The sequence below is a fragment of the Eschrichtius robustus genome, chromosome 2 (genome assembly GCF_028021215.1).
Source record: "Eschrichtius robustus isolate mEscRob2 chromosome 2, mEscRob2.pri, whole genome shotgun sequence".
NCBI lineage: Eukaryota > Metazoa > Chordata > Mammalia > Artiodactyla > Eschrichtiidae > Eschrichtius > Eschrichtius robustus.
Window position 1 is genome coordinate 151,356,818 of NC_090825.1, and position 13,388 is coordinate 151,370,205.

General features: G+C 38.6%; 1 pseudogene; it reads right to left on the bottom strand.

Moving 5' to 3' along the window:
• Positions 1-9,722: 9,722 nt before the first annotated feature.
• Positions 9,723-12,863, bottom strand: LOC137758621 (UDP-N-acetylglucosamine--peptide N-acetylglucosaminyltransferase 110 kDa subunit pseudogene; annotated as a pseudogene).
• Between the last annotated feature and the right edge of the window lie 525 nt (positions 12,864-13,388).

Consider the following 13,388-nt stretch of genomic DNA (forward strand, 5'->3'; position numbering starts at 1 on the left):
TTCCCTACAATGGGAAAGGAAATAGCCACCCAAGTTCAGGGAGCGCAGAGAGTCCCATACAGGATAATCCCAAGGAGAAACACGCCAAGACACATAGTAATCAAAGTGGCAAAAATTAAAGGCAAAGAAAAATTATTGAAAGCAGCAAGGGAAAAACGACAAATAACATACAAGGGAACTCCCATAAGCTTAACAGCTGATTTCTCAGCAGAAACTCTACAAGCCAGAAGGGAGTGGCATGATATACTTAAAGTGATGAAAGGGAAGAACCTACAACCAAGATTACTCTACCCAGCAAGGATCTCATTTAGATTTGATGGAGAAATCAAAAGCTTTACAGACAAGCAAAAGCTAAGAGAATTCAGCACCACCAAACCAGCTCTACAACTAGTGCTAAAGGAACTTCTCTAAGTGGGAAACACAAGAGAAGAAAAGGACCTACAAAAACAAACCCAAAACAATTAAGAAAATGGTCATAGGAACATACATATCAATAATTACCATAAACGTGAATGGATTAAATGCTCCAACCAAAAGACACAGGCTTGCTGAATGGATACAAAAACAAGACCCATATATATGCTGTCAACAAGAGACCCACTTCAGACCTAGGGACACATACAGACTGAAAGTGAGGGGATGGAAAAAGATATTCCATGCAAATGGAAATTAAAAGAGAGCTGGAGTAGCTATACTCATATCAGATAAAATAGACTTTAAAGTAAAGAATGTTACAAGAGACAAGGAAGGACACTACATAATGATCAAGGGATCGATCCAAGAAGAAGATATAACAATTATAAATATATATGCACCCAACATAGGAGCACCTCAGTACATAAGGCGACTGCTAACAGCTATAAAAGAGGAAATTGACAGTAACACAGTCATAGTGGGGGACTTTAAATATATTTATTTATTTATTTATTTTGGCTGTGTTGGGTCTTCGTTTCTGTGCGAGGGCTTTCTCCAGTTGCGGCGAGCGGGGGCCACTCTTCATCGCGGTGCGTGGGCCTTTCACTGTCGCGGCCTCTCCCATTGCAGAGCACAGGCTCCAGACGTGCAGGCTCAGTAGTTGTGGCTCACGGGCCTAGCCGCTCCACGGCATGTGGGATCTTCCCGGACCGGCACACGAACCCATGTCCCCTGCATTGGCAGGCGGACTCCCAACCACTGTGCCACCAGGGAAGCCCAATAGTGGGGGACATTAACACCTCACTTACACCAATGGACAGATCATCCAATATGAAAATAAATAAGGAAACAGAAGCTTTAAATGACACAATAGACCAGATAGATTTAATTGATATTTATAGGACATTCCATCCAAAAACAGCAGATTACACGTTCTTCTCAAGTGTGCACGGAACATTCTCCAGGATAGATCACGTCTTGGGTCACAAATCAAGCCTCAGTAAATTTAAGAAAATTGAAATCATATCAAACATCTTTTCCGACCACAATGCTATGAGATTAGAAATGAATTACAGGGAAAAAAACGTAAAACACACAAAGACATGGAGGCTAAACAATACGTTACTAAATAACCAAGAGATCACTGAAGAAATCAAAGAGGAAATCAAAAAATACCTAGAGGCAAATGCCAATGAAAACACAACGACCCAAAACCTATGGGATGCAGCAAAAGCAGTTCTAAGAGGGAAGTTTATAGCTATACAAGCCTAACAAAAGAAAAAAGAAAAATCTCAAGTAAACAATCTAACCTTACACCTAAAGAAACTAGAGAAAGAAGAACAAACAAAACCCAAAGTTTACAGAAGGAAAGAAATCATAAAGATCAGAGCGGAAATAAATGAAATAGAAACAAAGAAAAGAATAGCAAAGATCAATAAAACTAAAAGCTGGTTCTTTGAGAAGATAAACAAAATCGATAAGCCATTAGCCAGACTCATCAACAAAAAGAGGGAGAGGACTCAAATCAATAAAATCAGAAATGAAAAAGGAGAAGTTACAACAGACACCGCAGAAATACAAAGCATCCGAAGAAACTACTACAAGCAACTTTATGCCAATAAAATGGACAACCTGGAAGAAATGGACAAATTCTTACAAAGGTATAACCTTCCAAGACTGAACCAGGAAGAAACAGAAAATATGAACAGACCAATCACAAGTAATGGAATTGAAACTGTGATTAAAAATCTTCCAACAAACAAAAGTCCAGGACCAGATGGCTTCACAGGTGAATTCTATCAAAAATTTAGAGAAGAGCTAACACCTATCCTTCTCAAACTCTTCCAAAAAATTGCAGAGGAAGGAACACTCCCAAACACATTCTATGAGGCCACCATCACCCTGATCCCAAAACCAGACAAAGACACTACAAAAAAAGAAAATTAGAGACCAATAGCACTGATGAATATAGATGCAAAAATCCTTAACAAAATACTAGCAAACAGAATCCTAGAACACATTAAAAGGATCATACACCACGATTAAGTGGGATTTATCCCAGGGATGCAAGGATTCTTCAATATACGCAAAATGTGATATACCATATTAACAAGTTGAAGAAGAAAAACCATATGATCATCTCAATAGATGCAGAAAAAGCTTTTGACAAAATTCAACACCCATTTATGATAAAAACTCTCCAGAAAGTGGGCATAGAAGGAACCTACCTCAACATAATAAAGGCCATATATGACAAACCCACAGCAAACATCATTCTCAATGGTGAAAAACTGAAAGCATTTCCTCTAAGATCAGGAACGAGACAAGGATGTCCACTCTCACCATTATTATTCAACATAGTTCTGGAAGTCCTAGCCACGGCAATCAGAGAAGAAAAAGAAATAAAACGAATACAAATTGGAAAAGAAGAAGTAAAACTGTCACTGTTGGCAGATGACATGATACTATACATAGAGAATCCTAAAACTGCCACCAGAAAACTGCTAGAGCTAATTAATGAATATGGTAAAGTTGCAGGATACAAAATTAATGCACAGAAATCTCTTGCATTCCTATACACTAATGATGAAAAATCTGAAAGAGAAATTATGGAAACACTCCCATTTACCATTGCAACAAAAAGAATAAAATACCTAGGAATACACCTACCTAGGGAGACAAAAGACCTGTATGCAGAAAACTATAAGACACTGATGAAAGAAATTAAAGATGATACCAACAGATGGAGAGATATACCATGTTCTTGGATTGGAAGAATCAACATTGTGAAAATGACTATACTACCCAAAGCAATCTACAGATTCAATGCAATCCCTATCAAATTACCAATTGCATTTTTTACGGAACTAGAACAAATCATCTTAAAATTTGTATGGAGACACAAAAGACCCCGAATAGCCAAAGCAGTCTTGAGGGAAAAAAACGGAGCTGGAGCAATCAGACTCCCTGACTTCAGACTATACTACAAAGCTACAGTAATCAAGACAATATGGTACTGGCACAAAAACAGAAACATAGATCAATGGAACAAGATAGAAAGCCCAGAGATAAACCCACGCACCTATGGTCAACTAATCTATGACAAAGGAGGCAAAGATATACAATGGAGAAAAGACAGTCTCTTCAATAAGTGGTGCTGGGAAAACTGGACAGCTACATGGAAAAGAATGAAATTAGAATACTCCCTAACACCATACACAAAAATAAACTCAAAATGGATTCGAGACCTAAATGTAAGACTGGACACTATAAAACTCTTAGAGGAAAACATAGGAAGAACACTCTTTGACATAAATCACAGCAAGATCTTTTTTGATCCACCTCCTAGAGAAATGGAAATAAAAACAAAAATAAACAAATGGGACCTAATGAAACTTAAAAAAAAAAAAAGACATGGAGGGTGTGTATAAAGGAGTGATTATGATGATGAAACACAAAGTCAGTACCATAGCATGGCACAAGTACAGAAGGCACTATTTTTATTGTATTTTGCAACACAGAGACCTAGCGTAGACTCTAATGTGGATGAGGAAGAACCTGAGTAAAGGGCCAGTGAATATTTGGGGGTGATTGAATTGGGAGTCCTAATAGGGCTGGAGAATTGTTAAGGTGGGACTGGTAAATTAGGGGCACGCAAAGATAGGAGATGATGGCCACAGAGAAGATATTTGAAATTGAGATTTAGGAGGTGAAATAGATATTGGAAATGAAAGATCTAGGATATGAGAAATTGTAGCTGAAGTGAGGTGGGGGTGCTTAGCAAACTACATGCCCTTCACAAACTTCCCATTGAGAATAACTAAAAACAATGAATAAAATATAGAAATATATATATTTTTAAATGCATCAGTGACCTGCTAATAAAGTAAGGCCAAAAGGAATTCAAAGCAAGGCCCAAGTGAGATGACCCAGGCACTGATAATGGCCTTTGCACTGAGGACTTTTGACAAATCAGGGGATCTTGAGATCCAGTGTTCACAGCCTTGTGAAATATGGATGATAGTTGACAAAGCCTAGGTCCAGCCCAAAGAGGGCAGCATAAAAGACAATCCTACATAAAGCTCGAAAGGGTATACTAGAAATAAAATTGCCCCCACTGCAGACAACAAGGACATTTGCTTATGTTAAAATTTGGCGCTGGTAAAGGAGAAGAAAAATCTTTCCTGAAAGTTTCTAAGTACAAGCTAGCCCTCACGTGTGAGTTTTGTTGCCAGAGTTGCACTACCTGGGTGGTCTGGAAAACCTTCAAGCTGAGAATTTAGTTTAAAGTGGCCCTCCTTCAGTAGTACCCATGAGCATCTGGCAGAAACACATGCAGATCCTTTTTAAATGAACTCCCTTCTATCTAGGCTTCAAAGAATTCCCATAGAAATATGAATTCACAATTAGAAAAGAAAAGCATCATGAGCGAGACCCAACAAAATAACAAGCAACTCACATCACCCACAAAAAGTCAATCAGGTGTTGGAAATATCAGATAGTATAAAATTTATATACAGTTTATAATGATTAGAGAGCAGAAATTAGGGAGTCATCTGCAGGAGATAAGATTTTTACATATACATAAAAATACATATTAAAGAAGGGGACTTTGCTGGTGTAGTCTTTTTATAGGTTTTATAAACCACTTGAGCCTATATCAGTCATTTTAGTGTCTGACATGTTTGGAACTATCAGTGCTTTGTTGGTTTATGGCTTAAATTCTTTTTCTGGTCCGTTTCCTTCTTCCCTTCCCCCCACTTTAAAAATTTTCCTATACATAAAAACAGAATTAAGATTTTTTTTAGTAAAATTGATACTTATAAGGTCAATATTTTAAAAATGCATTTCTATATACCAGCAACAAAAAATTAGAACGTGTAATAAAAAGACAGATGCCATTTACAGTAGTATCAAAAATATGAATTACCTAGGAAGAGATTTAACAAAATATGAGTAAGACCTATATACAGAAAATCATAAAATGACTGAGAGAAATCAAAGGAAATTTAAATAAATGGAAAGAGATACTATGTTTATGGGTAGGAAAATTCAATATTATAAAGTTGTCATTGCTTTTCCAATTGATCCATAGATTTCTTTTATTACATTTAAAATCCCAACAAAGTATTTATTTTGACTGGTGGGCATTGAGGAATGGATAGTGGAACTTGGCACGTTGATTCTCAAGTGTATCAGAACGGACACTGAAAATCAGTTGAGAAAGTATGAGCTATAAATAACTGATCCTGAGACAACTGGGTATTCATATAGAAAAGAAGGTATCTGAACCCCTACCTCACACCACATGCCAAAAATCAGTTCTAGGTGTCTAAAAGACTCAAAATTAGGTAGAGTTTTTAAACTTTTTGAAAGTAATAAAAGAAAATGCCCTTTTCAATTAACGGATGAGAAGAATCTCTGAAGCGAGACAGAAAAGCACAGGGAGTAAAGTAAATTACTATTAAAGTCAATTACATTAAAATGAAGAACTTCTGTTCATCAAGATATACCATAACAGAAGTGAAAAGGTGAGTCACACACTGGGAGAGGGTATTTGCTATACCCATATGACAAAGGGTTAGTATCCAGACCATATAAAAACTATAAGCCATTCAGAAAACTACAACCTAATTTATTTTAAAGGGGAAAAAGATTTGACTGGGCATATCACTGAAGAGAGAACACAAATGGTAAAATAACATATGAAAATATGTTCAACTTCATTTGTAATCAGGGAAATGCAAATTAAAACCACAGTGGCATATTATTTCAATCTCATCAGCTTGACAGAAATTTTTCAATGTGGAATACCAAGAATTAGAGATGTGGAACCACTGAATTCTTATACAGTGTTTGTGGGAGAGTAAATTTATTTCAACCATTTTTGAAGATAATTTGCATTATCTATTAGGTTGAAGGTATGCATGCCTTTTGACTCAGCAATTCTACTCTCTGATGTTTGGCCTAGAGAAACTCTTGTACACATGTAGTGGGCGGTAGGTACAAGATGTTCATAGTAGCATATCTGTAAGAGCAAAAACTAGAAACAACCAAGATATTCACCAACAGTAGAATGGAGTAAAATTCTGATATATTCATATAATTGAATACTATACAGAAATAAACATGAATAAACTGTAGTTATTTGCAACAACATGGATGCATCTCAGGAACATGTTATTAAGTGGAAAAAGTATGTCCCAGAAAGACCCATATGGTAAATTCCAATTATATGAAGTTCAAAAGCATGCAAAAATCATATATACATACATATATATGTATATATACATACACACACACACACACACACACATATATATATATATATATATATATATATATAGAATGATTAGGAAGGATGGGATTGGAGAGGGACACATAGGGGCTTAAATGTTCTATGTCTTAAATGGGACAGTAGGTGCACAAGTGATCATGTCATTGTTACTTTTTTTATCCTTAAACATTTATTTTATAAATATTCTTTTGTATATATCCGATACTTAATAAAATGTCAAGGCTCTTTGGAATTGAGGAGGTAAAAAGAGCTTTATCACAGAATGATTTCATGCTGGAAAGTTAGAAACAACAACAAAGGTCCCCAGTAAAGGTCTGGTTAAATAAATTAAGGTACATCTGTATAACGGAATAGCATCCAGCAATGAAGTGCATACACTGACATGAGATGTTCCTTGTATAGTAGATGAAAGAAGTTACAGAACAGTATGATATCTCATTTACATAAGAAATATAAAAATACACATACATAAGAATATAAAAAGCATTTAGTGAGTACACCAAAAAGTTAACTGTATTGGAATCTGGGTGTTGACTATTAGAATTATATTTAGGTTGTTTTCTCTTGATTTCTTCTCATTTTTTTCTGCCAGAAACATATATTACTATTATACCAAAAAAAGTCAGAGAAAGAGTAGCAAAGAATATCTAAGAAACATCAGAAAGAAGAATGTAAATATAAAATGTTTGGAAACGACCTTCACAAAATATATTAACATATTATTTGAAGAAAATGGTTACACTTTTATTAGAGTTAAAAATGAGATTTGAAGATAAATGGATTTATCTATCTATCTATCAAGTTTCTGGCTAAAAGGCAATATAATAAAGATTTAACTTCTTTCCCATTTAATTTACAGGATTAAAATAATCCCAAACAAAATCACAATGAAGTTTTTTTGTTTTTTGTTTTTAAGGGCAAATCATTCATTTATTGTTTAAAGATTGCAAGACAACATCTGAATTTCTGTAGCACAATGTAAATGTTTTACTTTTTTGATAAAGCAGAGTATAATAGAAAAAACAATTAGTTTCCAGTAATATCTATATCTCTATTCAGAATTAAGCCTTCCACAGACATGTTACCTGGAAACAAAAGCCTGTTACAATAAGCAAAGCTTCAACCAGAGCGGCTACTTTTCGGGCAGGGAAAGGTTCATCCCTCTAGGGGGATGCTGTGCTATGTAAAATGGCTGCAAGGTCACAGCCTTGAGGGCGCTGGAAGTCTATTCTCCTATTCCACATGAAGTAGTGTGGTGAACTTCCAACGTCCGTTCATCTGCAACCAAGCTGGCAACCTTTAACTGATTCTTTCAAGCAGGTAAAAAATAAATTAAAAGAAATCCCTACACTGATGTTCCTTGATTTACACTGTTAAATCGTTCATTAACATGTAATTCTGGCTAAGAATTACATTTGAGACTCCTTGTTCAGATTTTGGTTAACAGTACAAATCTTTCCGAAATTCAATTTCTTATTAATCAATCATTTGTCAGCTAGGATACATTCAGGCATCAGCTGCAACTACAGAATAGATGCACTGCCTCAGCGCTTTGGAAAGACAGAATCTAGAACACTACTAGCAGACAAAATATCTGTTACTAGACAGCATATGTGCAGTACAGCAAGATAAAAACATATATTCATATGTTGGCTTCTTTAAGCCTCAAGCCCTCAATCCTTTGTTGAAATACAATAATTTCATTCCTATGGTTTTTTTTTTCATTCCTATGGTTTTTAATACCAAAAACTCAACCTCCAGGAGGGCTAAAGTCTAATTTATACTCCAAACCAAGTAGCAGTGCAGTTCGCTACTACTGAGGTTGAATCCATAAAGACTTCAAGATCACGTCCAGAAGACAAGTTATTATATATAACACCCTAGAAGGTCTGAAACATAATAATCATATACATAGCAGGTCCTCCAGAGCTTTTTACCTATAACATGTTTTTTGATGAAAGTTATTTAATGTACTGGAGATAACTGTGACTTACTGATCAAATGTTTGAGTACTTGTACTTACCTGGGATTTCATTTCTGGTGAAAGAAAAAGGAAGAACAGGACTCACTTTAAAAAAGAAAACAAACTTTATAAGTGAAAGTAAAAATCTTATCACACACTATCACTTTTGGAAGCAGCATAGAGGGGCAGTCAACGGTAAAACACTGGTGAAGTAGGTCAAAACTCTAGGCCAAAAATCCATTACTATTATCATCAGTGACAGTACCACAACTGTGCCCTTCATAATTAATAATCACTCCTAAGAATCTTCATTTGGCACCAAATGATGCGTTTAAGAGAAACACTCTGGGAGGCTTTGAATCAGTCTTGGTTTTTTGTTAGCCAAGATACAGGAAAATGTTTAAAGTGGGGGGAAGGGAAGAAGGAAACGGACCAGAAAAAGAATTTAAGCCATAAACCAACAAAGCACTGATAGTTCCAAACATGTCAGACACTAAAATGACTGATATAGGCTCAAGTGGTTTATAAAACCTATAAAAAGACTACACCAGCAAAGTCCCCATTTGTCTGTAGAGTTCAGAAACTAAAACAAGGAATATTTTAGCTTAAAACCTTATCTCAAAAGAATCATATACACGTCACATGAATAAAACCTGAAACCAAACATTTTTAATAGCTCCAATACCCCAAATATAAAGAAAAACTTAATTCAGAAGACTGGGCAATCTCTATCTCCCCTCCACACTAACCACCCATCCCATGGAAGACCAAGGGAGATCAGACCTTCCAGACTTAGGCAACACCTGGCTGCCGCAAAATTCTACGGAGACTCCTTGTGGAACAGCAGTCTCCCATCTCTTGTGTCTCTCCCTGTCATGATCATGCAGGAAGCAAGTCTGGCTGTGCTATCTGTTATCACTGTCTGTCACCCATCTGCAACATGATATTGCTACAAAGGTAAGTACAAAGTAACGTATCTAGTTCCCTTTCCCCCAGAAGGTTGAGGCTCAGGTACAGGGGTAATTCTCCTGCGCACACAGTCATTATTTAGGCCGACTCAGTGACTTCAACAGGCTTCATCATGTGATCAGGTTTGTTGCCAGCTGCATAATGCTCCCACATCTGTAGATAGAGGCGCTCTAGTTCCAGTGTGTATTGTTTGGTGTTGAACAGAGGGCTAGATATTCTCTGCTTCCAGACTTTGCCACGAATTCTCTTCAGGTATTCTAGATCAGTTCCCAGTTTCACAGCTATGTCTTCATACTCTTGTCTATTTTTAGCAACAAGCTCAAGACAGCCTAAACAAGTGAGCTGGGAAGCTGCAACTCGGGAAGCAAGAGTCTCTCCTGGCATAGTCACCATGGGTGTCCCCGACCAAAGGACATCCATCCCTGTGGTGTGTCCATTACAGAGTGGAGTGTCCAAGCAGACATCAGCCAGCTGGCCTCTCCGAACATGTTCCTCTTTAGGAGCAACAGGTGAAAAAATGATACGGTTCTGGGGAAGGCCCATATTTTGCGCATACTGTTGAATATTAGGTTCTCCTACTGCTGGGAAACGCAACAGCCACAGTATGCTATTGGGAACACGCTTCAGAATATTTGCCCACATCTGCAAAGTAGATGGGTCAATTTTATATAGCTGATTAAAGTTACAGTACACAATAGCATCTTCCGGTAACCCATACTGAGAACGTGTGGTTACAACAATGGTACGGGGAACCTCCTCTCCAGTGGCAGCCTTATTGTTGATCTGGGTAGTTGCCAGTCCATTGCTAATACTGAATCCATTAATTGTTATCTGAATTTGTCCTCTGTTAATCATTTCAATAACTGCTTCTGCAATCGTATTCATAGGAATGACAGGCATATTGAGAGCTATATTACTGCTGTCTGTGTTGTTTCCCCCATCAGGACATTTCATCTTGACAATTTTCACATCTGGTAGACTATCAAGAAATGCTTTGAGGTCGATGCCATTCAGCACAATTCGATTGTCATAAATGTGCCCATTGGACTTAAAATCGATGACTGCTTTTTCCTTCAGGTGAGGGAACATATTAGCATGATCACCAATAAAGAAAGTATGGGGCATATAAGCCAGTTTCTCAGAATACTGCTCAGCAACTTCAGCAGGTGAAGTTTCCCGATCAGTGATGATATAATCCATGAAAAGCGCGCCACTAGTCCCAGGGTACCCCAGCCACATTGCCTGAATAGGAGCTGGCCTGAGAGCAAAGAGTTCATTTCGAGCACCCCTGGTATAACCATTCATATTTACGAGGATGTGTATACCATCTTGATGGATGCGATCAGCTGCTTTTCCATCGCATGGAATCTGAGAAAGATCAACGAAATGATCGGCTTCTGCCATCACCTTCGCTCGGAAGTTTGTGCCATCATCTGGGCTCAGGGCATAACAGAATACCTCAAATTTATCACGATTGTGCATGCCTGGAATAGACTGCATAAGATGAGAAGTAGGATGGTTCCCAAAGTCAGAACTCACGTATCCTACACGCAGTCGACCATCACTGAGCTTCAAGTCCTTTGGATGTTCATACGGTGGTTTGTGAAGGACATTGATGTTATCCAGGCAGAGGTGCCCATGCCTCTCGGCAATAGCCTTCCTGACGCCGTGAGGAAGAGGATATAACATGCTGTGATGAGGCTGCACAGAAGGCAACCTGTTCTTCTCTAACTGGTCAGCCACAACGCTGACCAACCTCTTCATGCGCTCATCATAGTCTGTCCAGTCACAGACAATCTGCAGGCAATGAGCCAGATTACAATAAGCGTCAGGAAAGTCAGGTTGAAGCTTCAGAGCAGTGCGATAAGAAGCAATTGCTTCTGGAATATTCCCTGAATCCTTGTGAATGGAAGCCAGATTGCTGTGGGCATCCGCCAATGCAGGGTTAATCTGAATGGCACGTGTATAACACTGCAAGGCTCCCTGAACATCCTGCATCCCCGTTAGAGTGTTTCCCATATTACAGTAGGCCTCAGCAAAGGTAGGACTGATTCGAATAGCCTCCTTATAATGCATCAGAGCTTCCTGCACTCTTCCCTGCTGCTGCAATACACTTGCTAAATTTGAATGGACAGCAGCAAACTCTGGGAAGACTTCTAATGCTTTACAATACAAGCGAACTGCCTCTTCAATGTTTCCCTGTTCTCGCTTGATATTGGCTAGGTTATTCAGAGAGTCTGCATGGGTGGGACACAGCCACAGAGCTGTATTATAACAATCTTCTGCTTCGGCAACACTGCCCTTCTCTTTGAGAGCGTTGGCTAGGTTGCAGTAAGCGTCCGGGAAGTGTGGTTGCAATTCAATAGCTCGCCTGTAGGTGTCTATTGCCAGATCTATCAGGCCTTGCTCATAGTATACACAAGCCAGGCTGCCATGTACCACTGCATGATTTGGACTCAAGCTTAGGGCACGAAGGTAAGCTGCCACAGCTCGTTCAAAAATCCGTGCCTCTTTGAAGACATTTCCTAAATTGATATAAGCATCCAGAAAATTGGGGTCATGGGTGACAGCCTTTTCAAAGTGATGAATTGCAAGCCAAATCTCCCCTTGTGCATTGAAAACACAGCCAAGGTTACTCCAAGCTACTGCAAAGTTCGGTTGCGTCTCAATTGCTTTCAAATAACATGCCTTGGCTTCTTCCAAGCGACCCAGGGCTTTGAGCAGGTTCCCCAGGTCACTGCAAACACAGTACAGATCAGGATTGTACTGAAGAGCGGAGGCGTAAGCTTGTACTGCCCCTTCCATGTCGCCTGCTGCTACCAAAGCGGCTGCCAGGTTAATATAACCATCGATGAAATCTGGTTTGAGACGCAACGCATGCCGGTAATGCTCGATTGCTTCCTGCAACTGCCCGCTTTCCTTGTACACATTCCCCAAATTCGAATAGGCTTCTGCCAGGAGAGGGTTCTTTTTAATTGCCAGAGTACTAAAGTGGGCAGATCCGTCCAGCCTTCGACACCGGAAGTGTATAGATGAAAGTAATAAAAGTACACCAGTATTGTCTGGCTCTTGTCTCCAGAGCTGCATGCAGTGTCTCTCAGCTGCCTCAAAATCTCCCGCCTGATAGGCTCGATGTGTCAACTCTGCTAACCCTTGGAAGGAAAGCATACGTTTCGTTGGGTCTGTGCTGTCGGCCACGTTGCCCACGGAAGACGCCATCTGGAGCTTCTGGAGGGAGTGTGAAAAGAGGGTAATTGAGTCCCGCTGCTGCCACTACTGGCAAGAATGTTTCTAGAGGTAGCAAATACAAGGGCAGCAGCCATACCACTGCTTTGGCAGGCTTAAGCGGCGGCAACAGTTACATACACTGAACCTTAGGAACTCTGGTTGGCCATCTATGTCTCACGGTCTTGAAAAAATCACAATGAAGTCTTTTTTAATTGATAAGATGGTTCTAAAGTTTATCTGGAGATGCAAGAGGGAAGAGATGTGGGGACATATGTATATGTATAACTGATTCACTTTGTTATAAAGCAGAAACTAACACACCATAGTAAAGCAATTATACTCTAATAAAGATGTTAAAAAAATATAAAGTTTATCTGGAAGAATAAATGGGGCTATTGATAATAGAATTCTGAAAATTAAAATTAAGAAGTTAGACTTGTTCTAATGGAACAATTTTAAAATGAATGGTAAAGCGACAACCGTTGAACCACTATGATACAGTCAGATAGAAAGCTC